The sequence below is a fragment of the Bos taurus genome, chromosome 5 (genome assembly GCF_002263795.3).
Source record: "Bos taurus isolate L1 Dominette 01449 registration number 42190680 breed Hereford chromosome 5, ARS-UCD2.0, whole genome shotgun sequence".
Taxonomy (NCBI): Eukaryota; Metazoa; Chordata; class Mammalia; order Artiodactyla; family Bovidae; genus Bos; species Bos taurus.
Genome location: NC_037332.1, coordinates 35,764,181 through 35,784,468, shown reverse-complemented (window position 1 = coordinate 35,784,468; position 20,288 = coordinate 35,764,181). Strand labels below are relative to the sequence as shown.

At 39.1% G+C, this 20,288-nt stretch overlaps 1 protein-coding gene across 4 annotated transcripts in view; it reads right to left on the bottom strand.

Moving 5' to 3' along the window:
- NELL2 (neural EGFL like 2) overlaps positions 1 to 20,288 on the bottom strand; it is a 464,213-nt gene that overhangs the window by 77,228 nt on the left and 366,697 nt on the right. The gene's annotated exons all lie outside the window — the stretch shown is intronic.

Here is a 20,288-nt window from a genome sequence, read left to right as displayed (position 1 = left end):
AGCCATTCCCTTCTCCAGAGGAATCTTCCCAACCCAGGGATTGAACCTGGGTCTCCTGCATAGGCAGGCGGGTTCTTTACCACTGAGCCACCAGGGAAGCTGATGTGTTAGGAAATTTTAAAAGGCAGTCCCAAATAACAATTGAAATAGTTTTTATATAACAGGACAGTGGGATATATAATAACAGTGGAAAAAAATTTTGCTTTAGGAAAATGTCCTGATGACCACTTTGGGTATAAAAGTGCTACTCCATCTTTCAAAGTAGGGAGGAGAGGAAAGTAGGGGGGATAGAAAGAAGAATTTAAAGGTTTAAACTCAAGGGAGGATAAGGATCTCAGGAAAAAGAAGGATCTAGAAGGAACAGAAGTATGATGCCAGGACTTTAGAGCAGGAAATATCTTTCCTGGGGAGAATGGACTCTGCAAGAATGAATCTTAGGGTGAGAAGTCTTTATAATATTAAGAGCCCCTTCAGAAGAAAAAAGGTTTACCAAAAAACATAATTATTGCTTATTTTACAAAAATATATGACCAAGTAAGCACATTGCTAGGGCTCTTTCTGAGGCCTTGAAAGAAGGAAGCATGGTCAGATAAATACAGCTTAAGCTTTACTGGCTTAACAAAGAATCTGCCTCTGACTCTATGGCAAGCAATAGTCAAAGGATTGTCCAAAAAATGGGATCTCTATTTAATTTTGGGTTTTGGCCTTGCTTTGTTATTTAGGTCTCAGCCTTTATGATCAAAACTGTAGTTAACATTCTGCTATATGGTATCTGTACTGGTGTTACTTTGAGGGGAATGAAGGACATGAAAGGAGATGATTTGTGCCAGGTCAAGGTGATTCCAATATGGAGGAAAGGAAGCACTCAGGATCCAGGTAACAAGAGGGAAGCACGCTGTCATGTACTGCAAAATGTCCAAGTAGAAATACAGAGTAGCCCTTTGGAATGTGACAGTTAAGCTGTGGAGGAGGATGCCTTTTGATGACTTGAAGGTAGCTGGGTTCCACACAGGAGATAGTGCTAAGAAAGAGGTCAAGGGTGTAATTTAAGCTCCTCATTTAGGAGATGAAACAAGGAAACAGTTGCAAACAAAGGCAGTCAGAGAGGCAGAAAAGGAAGGGCACTAAGAGCTCACGCACGTGGAGGCTGCCAAGTGGGGCACCAAGTGTAGCATTTACTGACGGGCTTTAGATTTATGTCACCCTGTGCTTAACTCCAAGGTCTTTGATTGAACAGCTATGTCACCTTGGGCAATTCACTTACTTCTCTATCTTTTCCCCCCAAAATGTGAGTCATAACATCTATAACATAAGGCTGTTGCAATATGGACAGTCTGGAGAAATGTCATGTCAAGGAAACCAAAAACAAAAGGTGGGGGCGGGGGAGAGACTGCTTGAAAGAATTTGTTGCAGGAAGATCAAGAAACCTGAACATATTAGAAACAGTGGTTAAGAGGTTACATTTGATTTCCAGAAGGGTCATCTAGTAGTGGGGTGAGGTACAAGGTAAACAAGCACAATGAATGTACAACGAACTCCTTCCATCAATTTGCCTTTCAAGAATGCAAATGAGAATAAAGATTTGATTGATCTCAGATAATATGCTTATGAATTTATCAATAATTTCAACTAAATCTGAGAATGCTTCCCATTCTGCTCCTATATAAGCTAAAATTCATTGATTGATTTTAATCTAATTGATTTTAGTCACTAAATACTGCCTCTCTTTCAGTGCAGGGTACAAAATTATCTGTAAATAGAGATTCAGCACCCTTTGGTTTGTAATTTAGTTTTGTGATTTACGGAAAGAGTCCCCTTCCCATTATTCACAGAGTAAAGGTTATGACATCCTGTAATTTGAAACTTACTTTTGATTCTTGGCATTCAGAACTATTTATAGGCCTCTGTGTTTAATTTCTTTTTATTCTAAATGGTCAAAACCAGGAAGATTATAATGTCATGTTTATGGATTCCATCAGACTGATTGACTTTCAAGCAAAAAAGAAATACAAACAATTGCAGTTAACTGATTTTATTTTCCTTGAATTAAACATTTCTAATGAGAATAATGTCACAAAAATATACTTGGCTCTGCATAAAAAGAAAAAAAAAGTAAGGTTAATTTTAAGGCGAGGTTGGACCTTTTAAAATCTGAAAGAAAACATGCTTGAGTGATTGATTTATATTTTAAAGGCTTCTCAAAGCAAATGAAAACATCTCATCTAAGAAAGAGAAGAAAGAGTTCCACATCTCTTTAACTTGTTTTGTTAAGGCTTCTGATTAAACAAGAGGTCAAAGTTCACTCTTACTCAGCTTTATAATTACCTTCAGACTGAATACTGAGAAAATTGGCAATAAAAACCCTGTCTAATACTGTAGAGTGTACTTTTCACACATTTAATCAGTTGTTTGCTTGCCTTCCAGGCCCCACCAGGAAGAGTCTATCATGAAGCTTTCCAGGTAAATTACAACTTCAGGGTTACAGCTCCAGAATTCACTCTTCTTGAGAGCAATTTCTTCCAGGGTTACCATATCAGATAAGATTAGTAGTTAGCAATCACTTAAAAAGTATTACTATTATTTTTGTTTCCATCTGTACTTTCCCTGTCATTTAGGTAAAATGCTCCCCTGTGCGTTAGATAGAGATACAAACTCCCAAGAGGAAAAAACCTGCATTTTACATTCTGCATCTTCATATGCACATCATGTTGTACTATGAGTGCCTGGAACTTAATAAATATTTAATTTAGGTAATTTGGCTTCTGTATTCCACAAAGTTGGCTGCCATTTTTGAAAGCATTTAATCATCTTTATGGTGCAATAGAGGCCAAATATCAGAGCAAAAAGACCACAGGTCATTTTAATTCATCAGCCCTGGGTATGATTTCTTATTTCCCCACTTTATTGGCTGTATAGCCCAGAAAAAATTTACTTAATCTTTTTGAATCTCAGTTTCTACATCTGATAACACTAACTTCTCTAGGGGGTATTGTAGAGGTTAAGGGGTAAGGTCATAATAATAACTAACATACACTGAGACCCATGTGGAAATTCTCTAGGCTTTAAGTGCTCCTAACATTTGGTAATCTAGACTCCATGTTCACTTTCATATGATTTTTGTGATCAGTGTATTTCTTTTGGAACTCCAAGTTGTCTCCGGCTAAATTTGCTAGTTTTTTTCATATTACAGCTACACATAATATCCTAAATTCACATACTAGTTTAGCTCTTCAAGTATTTAAGAAGAGTTTGCATATTACCTTTTCTTTTGTTTTCTTTTTCTCCATCTCGTGGTTAAACATTGAGAGTTTTTGAACTATCCTCTATATCTGCCAAGGCTTTCATCTCCCAGGTAAACTTTCCCTCATCAAACTCCCATTTTCCAATAATTTCTTACATCTGTTGGCCACAGTGAATATAATATTCCACCATGCAATAAGAAATACAGAATTCATGGAGACAGTTACTTATGCCTTAGGATTTCAAGGTACTCAGCTGGAATTAGCTGAGCTATTTCAAATCCTATAAGATGTTGTTTAAATGCCATACTCAACGTGTCAGCAAATTTGGAAACTCAGCAGTGGCCACAGGTCTGGAAAAGGTCAGTTTTCCTTCCAATCCCAAAGAAAGGTAATGCCAAAGAATATTCAAACTATCATACAATTGCACTCATTTGACATGCTAGCAAAGTAATACTCAAAATCCTTCAAGCTAGGCTTCAGCAGTACACGAACCAATAAATTCCAGATGTAAAAGTTGGATTTAGAAAAGGCAGAAGAACAAGAGATCAAATTGCCAATATCTGGTGGATCATCGAAAAAGCAAGAGAGTTCCAGAAAAACATCTCCTTTTGCTTTATTGACTACACCAAAGCCTCTGACTGTGTGGATCACACCAAACTGTGGAAAATTCTTAAAGAGATGGGAACACCAGACCACCTGACCTGCCTCCTGAGAAATCTGTATGCAGGTCAAGAAGCAACAGTTAGAACCAGATATGGAACAATGGAATGGTTCAAAATTACAAAAAGAATATATCAAGGCTGTATATTTTCATCCTGCTTACTTAAATTAAATGCAAAGTACAATATGCAAAATGCCAAGCTGGATGAAGCACAAGCTGAAATCAAGACTGTTGGGAGAATAATCAACAGTCTCAGATATAGAGATGCTGCTGCTGCTAAGTTGCTTCAGTCATGTCTGACTCTGTGCGACCCCATAGACAGCAGCCCACCAGGCTCCTCTGTCCCTGGGATTCTCCAGGCAAGAATAGTGGAGTGGGTTGCCATTTCCTTCTCTAATGCATGAAAGTGAAAAGTGAAAATGAAGTCACTCAGTGTGTCCGACTCTTTGCGACCCCATGGACTGTAGCCTACCAGGCTCCTCCATCCATGGGATTTTCCAGGCAAGAGTACTGGAGTGGGTTAACATTTCCTTCTCCAGATATGGAAATGACACCACCCAAATGGCAGAAAGTGAAGAGGAACTGAAGAACCTCTTGAAGAATGTGAAAGAGGAGAGTAGAAATGTTGGCTTAAGACTTAACATTCAAAAAACTAAGATCATGGCATCCGGTCCCATCACTCCATGGTAAATAGATGGAGAAATAATGGAAACAGTGATAGACTTTTATTTTGGGGGGCTCCAAAATCACTGCAGATGGTGACTGCAGCCATGAAATTAAAAGATGCTTGCTCCTTGGAAGAAAAGCTCTGCCTAACCTAGACAGCATATTAAAAAGCAGAGACATTACTTTGCTGACAAAGGTCCGTCTAGTCAAGGCTATGGTTTTTCCAGTGGTCATGTATGGATGTGAGAGTTGAACTATAAAGAAAGCTGAGCGCTGAAGAATTGATGCTTTTGAACTGTGGTGTTGGAGAGGACTCTTGAAAGTCCCTTGGACTGTAAGGAGATCCAACCAGTCCATGCTAAAGGAAATCAGTCCTGAATATTCATTGAAGGACTGATGCTGAAGCTGAAACTCCAATACTTTGGTCACCTGATGCAACAAACTGATTCACTGGAAGAGACCCTGATGCTGGGAAAGATTGAAGGCGGGAGAAGGGGAAGACAGAGGATGAGATGGTTGGATGGCATCACTGACTCAATGGACATGAGTTTGAGCAAGCTCTGGGAATTGGGGAAAGACAGGGAAGTCTGGCATGCTGCAGTCCATGGGGTTACAAAGAGTTGGACATGACTGAGCAACTAAACTGAACTGAAGAGGAACTAAAGAGCCTCTTGATAAGGGTTAAAAAGAAGAGTGAAAAAGCTGGCTTAAAACTCAACAGTCAAAAAACTAAGATCATGGTATCCAGTCCCATCACTTCATGGCAAATCGATGGGAGAAAAGCAGAAAGAGTGACAGACTTTATTTTCTTGAGCTCCAAAAACACTGTGGATGGTGCTGCAGCCATGAAATTAGAAGACACTTGCTCCTTGGAACAAAAGCTATGACAAATCCAGACAGTATATTAAAAAGCAAAGACATCACCTTGCCAACAAAGGTCCATCTAGTCAAAGCTATGGCTTTCCAGTAATCATGTATGCCTGAACACTGAAGAATTGATGCTTTTTAACTGTGGTGCTGGAGAAGATTCTTAAGAGTCCCTTGGACAACAAGGAGATCAAACCCGTCAACCCCAGAGGAATTCATTGGGAGGACTGATGCTGAAGCTGAAGCTCCAATATTTTGATGTGCTAGCCATTTGATGTGCTAGAGCTGACTCTAGCCATTTGATGTGCTAGAGCTGACTCAGTGGAAAAGACCCTGACATGGGAAAGACTGAGGGCAGGAGGAGAAAGGGGCAACAGAGGATGAGATGGTTGGATGGCAGCACTGACTCAATGGACATTAGTTTGAGCAAACTCCGGGAGATACTGAAAGACAGAGAAGCCTGGTGCACTGCAGTCCATGAGGTTGCAAAGAGTCGGATGCCACTTAGTGACTGAACAACTACAAATTACTTGTATTAGTTTTTATGCTCTGTTTCTAACACAGACTTAGTGTATACTTTCTTTTAGAAGTAGCACAATATACTTTTTCTCATACTTAAATTGGATCAGTGGTCAAGGACAGCATGAAACTGTTAAAGTTGGTTTCCTCAATCTTGGACAGTTGTTTTTTCTAACCCAAATGCAAGTCTGTTTATATTTTATTAATATTCATTGAATGCCTACTATATGCAAAGCATGATGCTGAGCCCCATGAAAAACAAAAAATTGTAGGTTTCCTTTCTACTCTTGAGGAACCAGTAGGAGGAAATAGGGAAAAGGGGACAGAGAGAAAGAAGAACAGTAAAAGAAAAGAAGAAAGTCAAATGGTAGGATAATGAATGTGGGCCCAAGATGTAAGAGATCAGAATTATGACTCTAAAATTGAACTGCTGGTAGAAGCAGTGTGTCCTTATTTGAAAGCTGAAAAGTAGGACAGCTACAGGAAGTGCTTTTAAATGTTTGTTAAATGTCATACGGGTATTTCAATCCTCTTGTTCCTACAGTCTGAGTAGTTTTGAATCTTGGTTCTGTTTTTTGCCATATTAGCTACCTTTCTCAATCTATGTCATTTGCAAATTTGATTCATCTCCTTTGACTTGAGTATATACCCATACATTTGATATTTACCTTTGTCTCTGTGCACTAACAGTTTAGTTTAAATCTAAAAATAAATGACCTAGACTATATTTCATTCTCTCAAAAAACAGCAGAGTTCTTAAGGGAGAGTCACTTGTCATCTGCATAAAGTTGACTGTTATGGTTATGTTGTACCTAAATCCCAGTGGCTTCTTCCATAAAGCTTCCATAAAGAAAGAAATGGAAACTAGCCATGGATAAGAACCCTCCAGAAAGAAGTACAGACTCTCTTTAGGCACACCAGAAATTGGGTGAAAAGAAAGAAGCAGCTACGTCCACAGTTCAATTCCAAGTAGAATATTTCCCTCATGCGCTTAGAGAAAACACCTGAAATTCTGTACCGAACTCATCTAAAACTTAAAACAGCATAAAGCTTATTTCAAGCCAAGATGGAGAGTTTGCCACTAAAAGACTAAATGGTAAAGAATCTGCCTGCAATGCAGGTGACCCGGGTTCAATCCCTGGGTCAGGAAGATCCCCTGGAGAAGGGAATGGCTACCCACTCCAGTATTCTTGCCTGGAGAATCCCATGGGCAGAAGAGCCTGGTGGGTTACAGTCCACGGGGTGGCAAAGAATCAGAAACGACTGAGTGACTAACACTTTCATCACTTTTTTTTTTCCTTGAGAGTACTAAACATGCTGCAATCCATGGGGGCACAAAGAGTCAGACACGATTGAGCAATTGAACTGAACTGAACTGAAGTCTGAGATAGCTGTTTGCCTCTTTGTGCTGTGTGGTGCTCACTCGCTTCAGTCACATCCAATTCTTTGCAACCCCATGGACTGTAGCCCACCAGGTTCCTCTGTCCAGGGGATTTTCTGAGCAAGAATACTGTAGTGGGTTACAATGCCTTCCTCTAGGGGATCTTCCTGACCCTGGATGGAACCCGAGTCTTCTGCCTCTCCTGCATTGCGGGCAGATTCTTTACTGCTGAGCCTCCTGGGACGCCTATTTGTGTCTTTACCACTTTCAAAAGTCTCTCCAAGATATCCAGCTCATACCTCCTTATATTTCCAATGAACAGAAGTTCATCAGCTTATGTATGTAAATAAAATTAGAATATATGAAGGATAAAGTACTAGAACTTTCCCAACCAAAGTATGAGGGTACCCAAAGAAAAAGAAAGATCTTTTTTTTTTTTTTTTTAAAGAAAGATCTTATACCCAGGAAGTGCATTGCTATTAGTGACCCCAGAGTTACAAATTAAAACTGTACTTACGTGAGGGATAGCAGGCTTCTGTAACACTGACTTTCCTATTTGAATCACTGTCTCTAATGAAAATGTATCAATACTATGAGTTCCAAAGCATATTGTTAAGGGGGGAAGAAAAGCAGTGATTAGGGAAGAGATACAAAGGAAATTTACTTTTCATTATATGTTCTTTGTTCTTTGAAATTTTATACCAGGTAGGTACCTATATTGCTGATTCAAGATATTAATGATGTATTCAGTTAATTGATTTTAGAATAATATCAAAGAAAAATCTAAAAAATAATTTGGTTTGCTTTGAATAAAAGAAATAAGAGGGGATATATGGATACTAGGAACTCAAGTTTATAATCAAATATAAGTTATATTCAAATGTGATCCCATGAAAATATTATCAATATTTTTAAAGCAAAAGTGGAGCTCTGTTCCAAATTTCTAAATTTTATTTCTGGAGACCAGCCTTCTAATAGCTTGAAATGTACTTTTTTCTCCCCTTACATTAACTCCATGACATGTCTTCACTTCTAGTGTTAATTAGGTAGGCCTTACAATAAAACAGTTTGAAAAATTTCCCCATCAGAGTTGTTATCTATTATACATGACTAATACATGGAAAGAGTTTTTTTTTTCCAATTAACCTGAAGGACTTGGAAAAATGACTTTGAGATTTAACATTGAGAACTTTTAACTACTTTTTGAATAGTACAAAAACTTAAATTTCCATAAAATATTATTTTTTAAAGATTAGCATTAGAATTAAAATAAAGCAATTATAAGCAAATGTGAAGAATGCAAATTCCTAAATTAAACATTTAAAACCATTGAAATGTGGTAAAATTATACTTAGAGCAGGTTTATAAATAAATCAAGAAAACAAAGTATTTCTTATTTTTAACCCTTATTTTATAACATCTCAGGGTACATGCAGCCAATTTAAGGACATTTAAAAGCTTCAGATAACTTTGTATGTAAATTTTACTTAAAATGTATAATAGAAACACAACAAATGCGATTTATTGAGAGCTCACCACATCTAAGACATGGGGTGGTGTGCCCTGTTAATGTTACTTCTTTTAATTTCCAGAACAACCCATGAGGTAGGTTTTATTATCTTAATTTTATACACATAAAGATTAAGGCATAGGAAAGTGAAGTAATATAGAAAAGATCACACAGCTGGTCAAGAGTAGAGCTAGAACCTTGCCGATGTTACTCTGATTCTAATTTTTATATTTTTGACCATTCTGTTAAATGCTTCAAGGAGAAACAAGGTTTGGCAAACATTAGAAAATTAAAAGGATTATTTAAAAGAGGTCAAGGATCACCAACATAAAGAAAAGACATGTCTTAAGCACCTAAGCTAACTCATATACAGGTATGGTCAAAAAGCTTTTGAAGGGAGCTTTGTTCTTAATTTGGTGACAGGAAAAAGTAACACTGGCATCTAAATTCATCCTAAGCTCATTAATATACATTCATTCATCAAATGTAATTCATTCACTTTTATCAGTAGAAACCAATAAGATCACTTAGATCTCGGCAAGTATGATTGGAGTCTCCACCTTAGGCAGATTAATGGATATCTGGAAAAGGCAGATGAGAAGAGGGCAGCAGAGGATAAGATGGTTAGATAGCATCACAGACTCAATGGCCATGAATTTCAGCAAACTCCAGGAGACAGTGGAGGACAGAGGAGCCTGGCATGTTGCAACCATGGGGTAACAAAGAGTCAGACATGACTTAGTGACTGAAAACAATCACCACAGGTCTGTTCCCACATTACAAATGCCACTGAAATATCTGCTCTGTGTCTTGTCTCTTCCATTGAGAAATTCAGATCTGGAAAGGTGACTTTAATAGACATTGAGAAGGATCAGAAATTGAACTTCCTTCTTCACAAGTTTTTACAATGAAGTTTGTTTAATGGCTTTTGTATAGGAAGTTTGTATTTGTTTAAGTAGAGCAAAATGATTAGATCTGATAGAGTGCCTGAAGAACTACAGATGGAGGTTTGCAACACTGTAGTGATCAAGACAATCCCCAATAAAAAGAAATTCAAAAAGGCAAAATGGTTGTCTGAGGAGGCCTTACAAATAGCTAAGAAAAGAGGAGAAGTGAAAGGCAAAGGAAAAAAGCAAAGATATACACATTTGAATGTAGAATTCCAAAGAATAGCAAGGAGAGATAAGAAAGCCTTTCTCAGTGATAAATACAAAGAAATTGAGGAAAACAACAGAATGGAAAAGACTAGAGATCTATTCAAGAAAATTAGAGATACCAATGGAATATTTCCCATAAAGATGAGCACAATAAAGGACAGAAATGGTATGGACTTAACAGAAGGAGAAGATATTAAGAAGAGGTGGCAAAAATACACAGAAACTATATAAAAAAATCTTCATGACCCAGATAACCATGATGGTGTGATCACACACCTAGACCCACACATCCTGGAATGCAAAGTCAAGTGGGCCTGAGGTAGCATCTTTACGAACAAAGCTAAATGGAGGTGACGGAATTCCAGTTGAGCTATTTCAAATCCTACAAGATGATGCTGTGAAAGTGCTGCACTCAATATGCCAGCAAATCTGGAAAACTCAGCAGTGGCCATAGGACTGGAAAAAGTCTGTTTTCATTACAATCGCAAAGAAAGGTAATGCTGAAGAATGGACAAACTACCACGGAATTGCACTCATCTCAGACTCTAGCAGAGTAATGCTCAAAATTCTTCAAGCTAGGCATCAACAGAATGTGAACCATGAACCTCCAGATGGTCAAGCTGAATTTAGAAAAGACAGGGAACCAGACATCAAATTGCCAACATCTGCTGGATCATAGAAAGAGTAAGAGAGTTCCAGAGAAACATCTACTTCTGCTTTATTGACTACACCAAAGGCTTTGACTGTGTGGATCACAACAAACTGTGGAAAATTCTTCAAGATATGGGAATACCAGACCACCTGACCTACCTCCTGAGAAATCTGTATGCAGGTCAAGAAGCAACAGTTAGAACCAGACATGAAACAACAGACTGGTTCCAAATTGGGAAAGGAGTACGTCAAGGCTGTATATTGTCACCCTGTTTGTTTAACTTATATGCAGGGTAGTACATCATGAGAAATGCCAAGCTGGATGAAGCACAAGCTGGAATCAATATTGCCAGGAGAAATCTCAATAACCTCAGATACTCAGATGATACCACCCTTATGGCAGAAAGTGAAGAATTAAAGAGCCCCTTGATAAAAGTTAAAGAGGAGAGTGAAAAGTTGGCTTAAAACTCAACATTCAGAAAACTAAGGTCATGGCATCTGGTCCCATCACTCCATGGAAAATAGAAGGGGAAACAGTGGAAACTGGCAGACTTTATCATTTTGGGCTCCAAAATCACTGCAGGTGGTGACTGCAGCCATGAAATTAAAAGACGCTTACTCCTTGGAAGAAAAGTTATGACCAACCTAGACAGTATATTAAAAAGCAGAGACATTACTTTGCCAACAAAGGTCCATCTAGTCAAGGCTATGGTTTTTCCAGTAGTCATGTATGGATGTGAGAGTTGGACCGTGAAGAAAGCTGAGCACCGAAGAATTGATGCTTTTGAACTGTGGTGTTGGAGAAGACTGTTGAGAGTCCCTTGGACTGCAAGGAGATCCAACTGGTCCATCCTAAAGGAAATCAGTCCTGAATATTCATTGGAAGGATGGAAGCTGAAACTCCAATACTTTGGCCACCTAATGGGAAGAACTGACTCATTGGAAAAGACCCTGATGCTGGGAAAGATTGAAGGCAGGAGGAGAAGGGGAAGACAGAGGATGAGACGGTTGGATGGCATCACTGACTTGACTGACGTGAGTGGAAGTCAAGCTCTGGAAGTTGGTGATGGACAGGGAAGCCTGGCGTGCTGCAGTCCATGGGGTTGTAAAGAGTCAGACATGACTGAGCAACTGAATTGAACTGAACTGAGGGCAAAATGATTCAAAACAATGCTTTAAAAAAAAAAAAAAAGATCTCGGCTGTTGGTAAAGCAAAGTCATCTAAACTTTTTCTTTCTTTTAAAACTATGTTATTTCAACATTTTTATTCAAATTATTCTCTTCTCCTATGAAAAGATATACATTTTGCTAATGGAATGTCACTGTGCATCATTTCGGTAAAAAAAAAAAATATGCTATGGCAGAAATGTTTTGAAACTTTGCTAGTTTAACAACTTCAGGAAATGTAATACAATTCGACATTAATAATAAATGCCCACTCCAGTACTCTTGCCTGGAAAATCCCATGGATGGAGGAGCCTGGTAGGCTGCAGTCCATGGGGTCGCTAAGAGTCAGACACAACTGAGCGTCCTCACTTTCACTTTTCACTTTCATGCATTGGAGAAGGAAATGGCAACCCACTCCAGTGTTCTTGCCTGGAGAATCCCAAGGACGGGGGAGCCTGGTGGGCTGCCATCTATGGGGTCGCACAGAGTTGGACACAACTGAAGCGACTCAGCAGCAGGAGCAGCATGCATACTACCAGAAAAATAACTTTACTATAAAGGAATTGAAGTATTTTTACTACCTACACTATAACAGTAATAATATGAACTTAAAAAAAAAATCAATCCACCACAACCAATTTAAAGTTACCTTGCATGTAAAGCAACATTCATATATGCCTCATGCTTCATTTATCATTTTGAAATTAGAGATATTAAAAGCTAGAAAAACACTTAGGAATACAACTAAATTTACATTCATTTAATTCTAAAGGAGATCAGCCCTGGGTGTTCTTTGGAAGGAATGATGCTAAAGCTGAAACTCCAGTACTTTGGCCACCTCATGCGAAGAGTGACTCATTGGAAAAGACTCTGATGCTGGGAGGGACTGGGGGAAGGAGGAAAAGGGGATGACAGAGGATGAGAAGGCTGGATGGCATCACCAACTCAATGGACGTGAGTCTGAGTGAACTCTGGGAGATGGTGATGGACAGGGAGGCCTGGCGTGCTGCAATTCATGGGGTCACAAACAGTCGGACATGACTGAGTGACTGAACTGAACTGAACTGAATTACTCATTGAAAATAATTAAAAATTCATCTCATGTTTTGATTTGTGGTCAAGAAACCATTATTTTACACACACACACAGCCATTTAACACGAAAATGTCTGATATCCTTTTCTTTGATACTGCAGTACATTTTTTTTTTATTTAGTTTTGCCATTTGATATCACCTTTTTCCCAGTCATAAGCATTTTAATTTGATATGTCAGCAGTTACCTATAGGGGACTGTCAACTGCTTTAGAGCCATGCTGCAAATCATGATTGAAAGATTTACTTTTAGTATAATGACAGCTTCACATATTAATTAGATCATCAGACACATGTTTGCTGAGATTTAGCAATTGAGCAATAAATACAGCATGGCAGTGATAGAGCTGTTAAACTTCAGCACATAGATTTCAAATACATTTTATTGAGTTATCCAAGAAATAATCACCCTGCTAAACCCAAGTTAAACACATGATGGAATCTTAGGATGTTTAATTAGAAATGAAGTTATGCTTTACAAGTAAGTAATCTTACAAGTGGCTAAAAAAGAAGACCACGAAAATTAATTTTACTCAGTAAAAACATACACAAAGCCCTTTTGTGAAGTTGGTAAATGGGTTCAATCATTTCACCAATGTACACATGATGGAGAAATAGACTGAATAAATTAGGGAGGAAGGGGTTCAGAGAAGACTTTTCAACTAAAGTAATAAGGGTTGGTAAAACTCATGTACACTAAGATTACCTTTCAAGAAATCAGGAAATCCTATTACTTCCTTCTCAGAGATTCCATTGTGAGGGCTCAGTAGATAGTGACCGGAACCAGGCATTAACCTCCTTTCTAAGCTATCAGGCAGCATTCAACTACAGAAGACATTTAGGCCATTCCTATACATGGGTAACCTCGGCAATGCTGATGCTTCCCTACCTCGAGAGAGAAAAACTGTCACAGACGTCACTCCTAAAGAATGGCAGCTGAAGGGGCAGACATAACAAAAACACAGACTTAATGGGTAATGACAGCAGGATGAATTCCTGAACATATAACATGGCATGGCACCCCACTCCAGTACTTTGCCTAGAAAATCCCATGGATGGAGGAGCCTGGTAGGCTGCAGTCCATGGGGTCGTGAAGAGTCGGACACGACTGAGCGACTTCCCTTTCACTTTTCACTTTCATGCATTGGAGAAGGAAATGGCAACCCACTCCAGTGTTCTTGCCTGGAGAATCCCAGGGACGGGGGAGCCTGGTGGCTGCCGTCTGTGGGATCACACAGAGTCGGACACGACTGAAGTGACTTAGCAGTAGCAGCAGCAAGCAGAAAGGAAAGAAGGAAGGAAGGAAGAAAGGCAGGCAGGAAGGAAGGGAGCAAGGGAGGGAGTAAAGAAGGGAAGAAGGAGAAAGGAAACCCTGGAATAAGAATCAGAAGCCTTGAGTTCTACAGTGCAGGCCTGTAACTACAATTAAACACCATCTATAAGTTACTCCACAACTCTGTGCAGAAATTACCTCATTCAGTAGGTGAAAGCACAAGATCAGATGATACTGAAGGCCTCTTTAAATTACTATTTTAAAATACCCAGCAAATATGGAAGCAACCACATCATCTTTTCTTCCTCATTTATACCTTTGTTTACTTATTCAACAAAAATCTGTGGAGCACCTAATAAGGTGTAGGCCTAACACAATGTCTCAAAGATTCATAAGTGAACAAGTTATACCCTTTACCTCCATGAAACTCCATTCCTGGAGTGAAAATGAGGTGAGCAGACAGAGGGACCAGAAGGCGAAAGCGGGTAGATAAGCAGCGGTCAAACCTCAAATGTGGCATTAAGACATGTGACCTTTATCTCAAGGGCAGTGGGAGGCACTGACTTTTCTTTCGTCAGGGGTGATATGATCAGATTTGGGTTGTGGAGGTTGGACTGCACATCACTTCTCTTCTAAAGGTATTTTTGTTTTAATGGCACACTTTCTATTTATAATGATATCAACAAAGTGGTGGTGTCGGAAGGTGAGGAATTAGGATCTAACCTGGAGAAATTATTGGGACAGACACCTTGTGGCAATTATTGCTATTATACTTTTTCAGATAGGAGGCAGGAACGCCTTGCTACTCAAATAGTGAAATATGGTCCGGGTCTAAAAGATGCTATAAAGCAGAAATAAACTATGGCCCACTGTCCTGACACCAACTTTACTCAATGGTGAGCAAGTTTAATATTTTATATATGGAATAGAAATGAATGGATTTACAGGCTAAAACAAGATGTTTTGAAAAAATTTTATTTACCCTCATGGTGAGCCATTTCAGGAACTCCCTAGATTAAGGCATTGTCTCTCCCTCATCATTAGTGTATTCAGAAGAAACTTTGAAAACTTTGAAAAGCACTGATATAGATTTTTTTTAAAGTAGAGTATGGGGTATAAAGCTCCTAGTATTCAGCTGCTAACTCTGTGACATCAGAAAAATTTAATCACTATGAACCTAATATTTTTGCTTGTAAACGAATATTAGCTCCAAGATAATGCCCCTCTTTGAGGATATCTGTGAAGAGGAAGGTGATGTGTAGTGAGTAAAAGACACTGAAGTTAACTACTCTGCCCAAGACCACGTAACAAGGAAACAGTAGAACTAGATTTCAGACCTACATCTTTCTTAAAGCCCTTGGCTTTTATAGACAGTTACTTAGAGCATTGCCTTTCTTTGGGATTGGAATAAAAACTGACCTTTTCCAGTCCTGTGGCCACTGCTGAGTTTTCCAAATTTGCTGGCACATTGAGTGCAGCACTTTCACAGCATCATCTTATAGGATTTGAAATAGTTCAACTGGAATTCCATCACCGCCACTAGCTTTGTTCATAGTGATGCTACTTCAGGCCCACTTGACTTCCCATTCCAGGATGTCTGGCTTTAGGTGAGTGATCACACCATCATGATTGTCTGGGTCGTGAAGATCTTTTTTGTACAGTTCTTCTGTGTATTCTTGCCACCTGTTCTTAATATCTTCTGCTTCTGTTAGATTCATACTATTTCTGTCCTTTATTGAGCCCATCATTGCATGAAATGTACCCTTGGTATCTCTAATTTTCTTGAAGAGATCTCTAGTCTTTCCCATTCTATTGCTTTTCTCTATTTCTTTGCACTGATCGCTGAGGAAGGCTTTCTTATTTCTCCTTGCTATTCTTTGGAACTCTGCATTCAGATGCTTATATCTTTCCTTTTCTCCTTTGCTTTTCACTTCTCTTCTTTTCACAGCTATTTGTAAGGCCTCCTCAGACAGCCATTTTGCTTTTTTGCATTTCTTTTTCTTGGGGATGGTCTTGATCCCTGTCTCCTGTACAATGTCATGAACCTCCATGCATAGTTCTTCAGGCACTCTATCTATCAGATCTAGTCCCTTAAATCTATTTCTTACTTCCACTGTATAATCATAAGGGATTTGATTTAGGTCATATCTGAATGGTCTAGTGGTTTTCCCTACTTTCTTCAATTTAAGTCTGAATTTGGCAATAAGGAGTTCATGATCTGAGCCACAGTCAGCTTCTGGTCTTGTTTTTGCTGACTGTATAGAGCTTCTCCATCTTTGGCTGCAAAGAATATAACCAATCTGATTTCAGTGTCGACCATTTGGTGATGTCCATGTGTAGAGTCTTCTCTTGTGTTGTTGAAAGAGGGTGTTTGCTATGACTAGTGAGTTCTCTTGGCAACTCTATTAGACTTTGCCCTGCTTCATTCTGTACTCCAAGGCCAAATTTGCCTGTTATTCCAGGTATTTCTTGACTTTCTACTTTTGCATTCCAGTCCCCTATAATGAAAAGGGCATTTTTGGGGGGTGTTAATTCTAAAAGGTCTTGTAGGTCTTCATAGAACCATTCAGGTTCAGCTTCTTCAGCATTACTGGTCAGGGCATAGACCTGGATTACCATGATATTGAATGGTTTGCCTTGGAAACGAACAGAGATCATTCTGTCGTTTTTGAGATTGCATCCAAGTACTGCATTTTGGACTCTTTTGTTGACCATGATGGCTACTCCATTTCTTCTGAGGGATTCCTGCCCACAGTAGTAGATATAATGGTCATCTGAGTTAAATTCACCCATTCCAGTACATTTTAGTTCACTGATTTCTAGAATGTCGACGTTCACTCTTGCCATCTCCTCTTTGACCACTTCCAATTTGCCTTGATTCATGGACCTAACATTCCAGGTTCCTATGCAATATTGGTCTTTACAGCATCGGACCTTGCTTCTATCACCAGTCCCATTCACAACTGGGTATTGTTTTTGCTTTGGCTCCATCCCTTCATTCTTTCTGGAGTTATTTCTCCACTGATCTCCAGTAGCATATTGGGTACCTACTGACCTGGGGAGTTCCTCTTTCAGTATCCTATCATTTTGCCTTTTCATACTGTTCATGGGGTTCTTAAGGTAAGAATACTAAAGTGGTTTGCCATTTCCTTCTCCAGTGGACCACATTCTGTCAGACCTCTCCACCATGAACCATCTCACATGCTAGCAGACTAATGCTCAAAATTCTCCAAGTTCACAGCAATACGTGAACCATGAACTTCCAGATGTTCAAGCTGGTTTTAGAAAATGCAGAGGAACCAGAGATCAAATTGCCAACATTTGCTGGATCATTGAAAGAGCAAGAGAGTTCCAGAGAAACATCTACTTCTGCTTTATTGACTACACCAAAGCCTTTGACTGTGTGGATCATAACAAACTGTGGAAAATTCTTCAAGAGATGGGAATTCCAGATCACCTGACCTGCCTCCTGAGACATTTGTACGCAGGTCAAGAAGCAATAGTTAGAACCAGACATGAAACAATGGACTGGTTCCAAACTGGGAAAGGAGTACGTCAAAGCTGTATATGCTCATCCTGCTTATTTAACTTATATGCAGAGTACATCATGAGAAACGCTGAGCTGGAAGAAGCACAAGCTGGAATTAAGATTGCCGGGAGAAATATCAATAATCTCCGATATGCAGATGACACCACCCTTATGGCAGAAAGTGAAGAAGAACTAAAGAGTCTCTTGATGAAAGTGAAAGAGGAGAGTGAAAAAATTGGCTTAAATCTCAACATTCAGAAAATGAAGATCATGGCATCTGGTCCCATCACTTCATGGCAAATAGGTGGGGAAACAGTGAAAACAGTGGCTAACTTTATTTTTCTGGACTCCAAAATCACTGCAGATGGTGATTGCAGCCATGAAATTAAAAGACGCTTACTCCTTGGAAGGAATGTTATGACTAACCTAGACAGCATATTGAAAAGCACAGACATCACTTTGTCAACAAAGGTCCATCTAGTCAAGGCTATGGTTGTTCCAGTAGTCATGTATGGATGTCAGAGTTGGACTATAAAGAAAGCTGAGCACCAGAGAATTGATGCTTTTGAACTTTGGTGTTGTAGAAGACTTTTGCGAGTCCCTTGGACTGCAAGGAGAACCAACCAGTCTATCCTAAAGATCAGTCCTAGATGTTCTTTGGAAGGACTGATGTTGAAGCTGAAAATCCAATACTTTGGCCACTTGATGCGAAGGGCTGACTCATTTGAAAAGACCCTTATGTTGGGAAAGATTGAGGGCAGGAGGAGAAGGGGATGACAGAGGATGAGATGGTTAGATAGCATCACCAGCTCAATGGACATGAGTTTGGGTAAACTCCGGGTATTGGTGATGGACAGGGAGGCCTGGCGTGCTGTGGCTCATGGGTCGCAAAGCGTAGGTCATGACTGAGCAACTGAACCGAACTTAGAACAAGTGTGAGACTCTCCTCTTATAGACTGAAAGTTCAAGGATAATTATATAGAGAAAACTAAATATTCTGTTGCATTATTTTTAACTCCAGTTTTAAATTTTACATTGCTCATATTAATCTTATGCCATTTCACACTTTCACAATCTCTCCAAATAATTTTTTTTTAGTGGCGGAATGATATGCAGGATTGAGCACGGTCATTTTTCATCCCAGATTTTCTGGGACAGTCTTTATTTCAAAAATACACACCACCGAAATGCTCTGAAGAAGCCACTATTTCACTAACCAGATTCTGCACCAGAAACAGCATAAAATACTGTAGTATTCAAGGGACACAGTCAGTACAGGAGTTAATGTACAGGAGAATTACAATGTACCTTGATACATGTGTGTGGGGGGGAGAGTTACTAGTAGAGAACATGGGATAGAAGCATTGTAGAACCACTGCACTGGAAGTCTTTGATTTTGAGCTAGTAAATCCAAGATAGTTAATTATCAGAAATCTGTAGTTAATAAGCTCTGTGAATGATTCACATGCATGCTGAGTTTTGGAACTCCTGATTTAAGAAATGATCTCCTTAAGAAAGAGCCCCATATATCAAGGATAGTCACTAGGCATTTTCTGTTAGAGATATTTGTAACCCATTGGTCACTGAAGTTTGAAAAGAACCACTTAGACGTATTTGCAGAAACAAAGGATGTAGTGATGCAGTCCTTTCGTGAGCAACCTTCTGTGTATAGTGGCAGTACTTATTCAGCAAAATTTTCACTTCCCAAGTGGACCAGAGCATTTTCTGTCTTACATTTTGATTGATGTGTTTATTAAACCAGATGACTGCAAGAGGGATGGAGATGGGACATTCACTGCGTCTATTGCACAGAGATTTATGAAAAGCAATGGGAGGCAGTGACCACCAATCACTGGTGGCAGCAGCTTTCTCTTTGGGAGATTAATCGGACTTTGTGAGGACCTGCTATTAGAATCCATTTAACCCAAAGTAGGGCTTCCCAGGTGGCCCTCCCTAGTGGTAAAGAATCTACCTGCCAATGCAGGAGACATAAGAGATGTGGGCTTGATCCCTGGGTTGGGAAAATCCCCTGGTGGAGGACATGGAAACCCACTCCAGCATTCTCGCCTGGAGAATCCTATGGACAGAGGAGCCTGGTGAGCTAAGTCCAGAGGGTTGCAAAGAGTCAGACATGACTAAAGCGACAGCAGGCACACAGCCCAAAGCAACCAAAACTACTACTGACTTGATTTTAATTAGAACCTAATAATCAATGTACTTTTTAAATTCTTAAGGTATATTTAAATGGACAAAACCATCTTACTTTGAGTCATAAGCCATATACTGTGTATAGATATATATATTTAAATATTTTTAAAAGCTTCTAGTATTAGTCTCTATCAGAAAGAGCAAGTTCAGAATGGACTTGGATGAGGAAAAATTAAGGAGTAGAGAACTTTAAATATTTTGTAAATATATGACAATGAAAAAACATTAAGTGGACCAGGTAAAAATTTATTAAAACATCTCAAATGTGGATGTAGGAAGTAGTATATTCCAGGAAGTGAGCTGACCAGAAGCTTGAACTCCATGTTTTGATATTATCATATAATTTCCAGGAACACAGGGCTCCA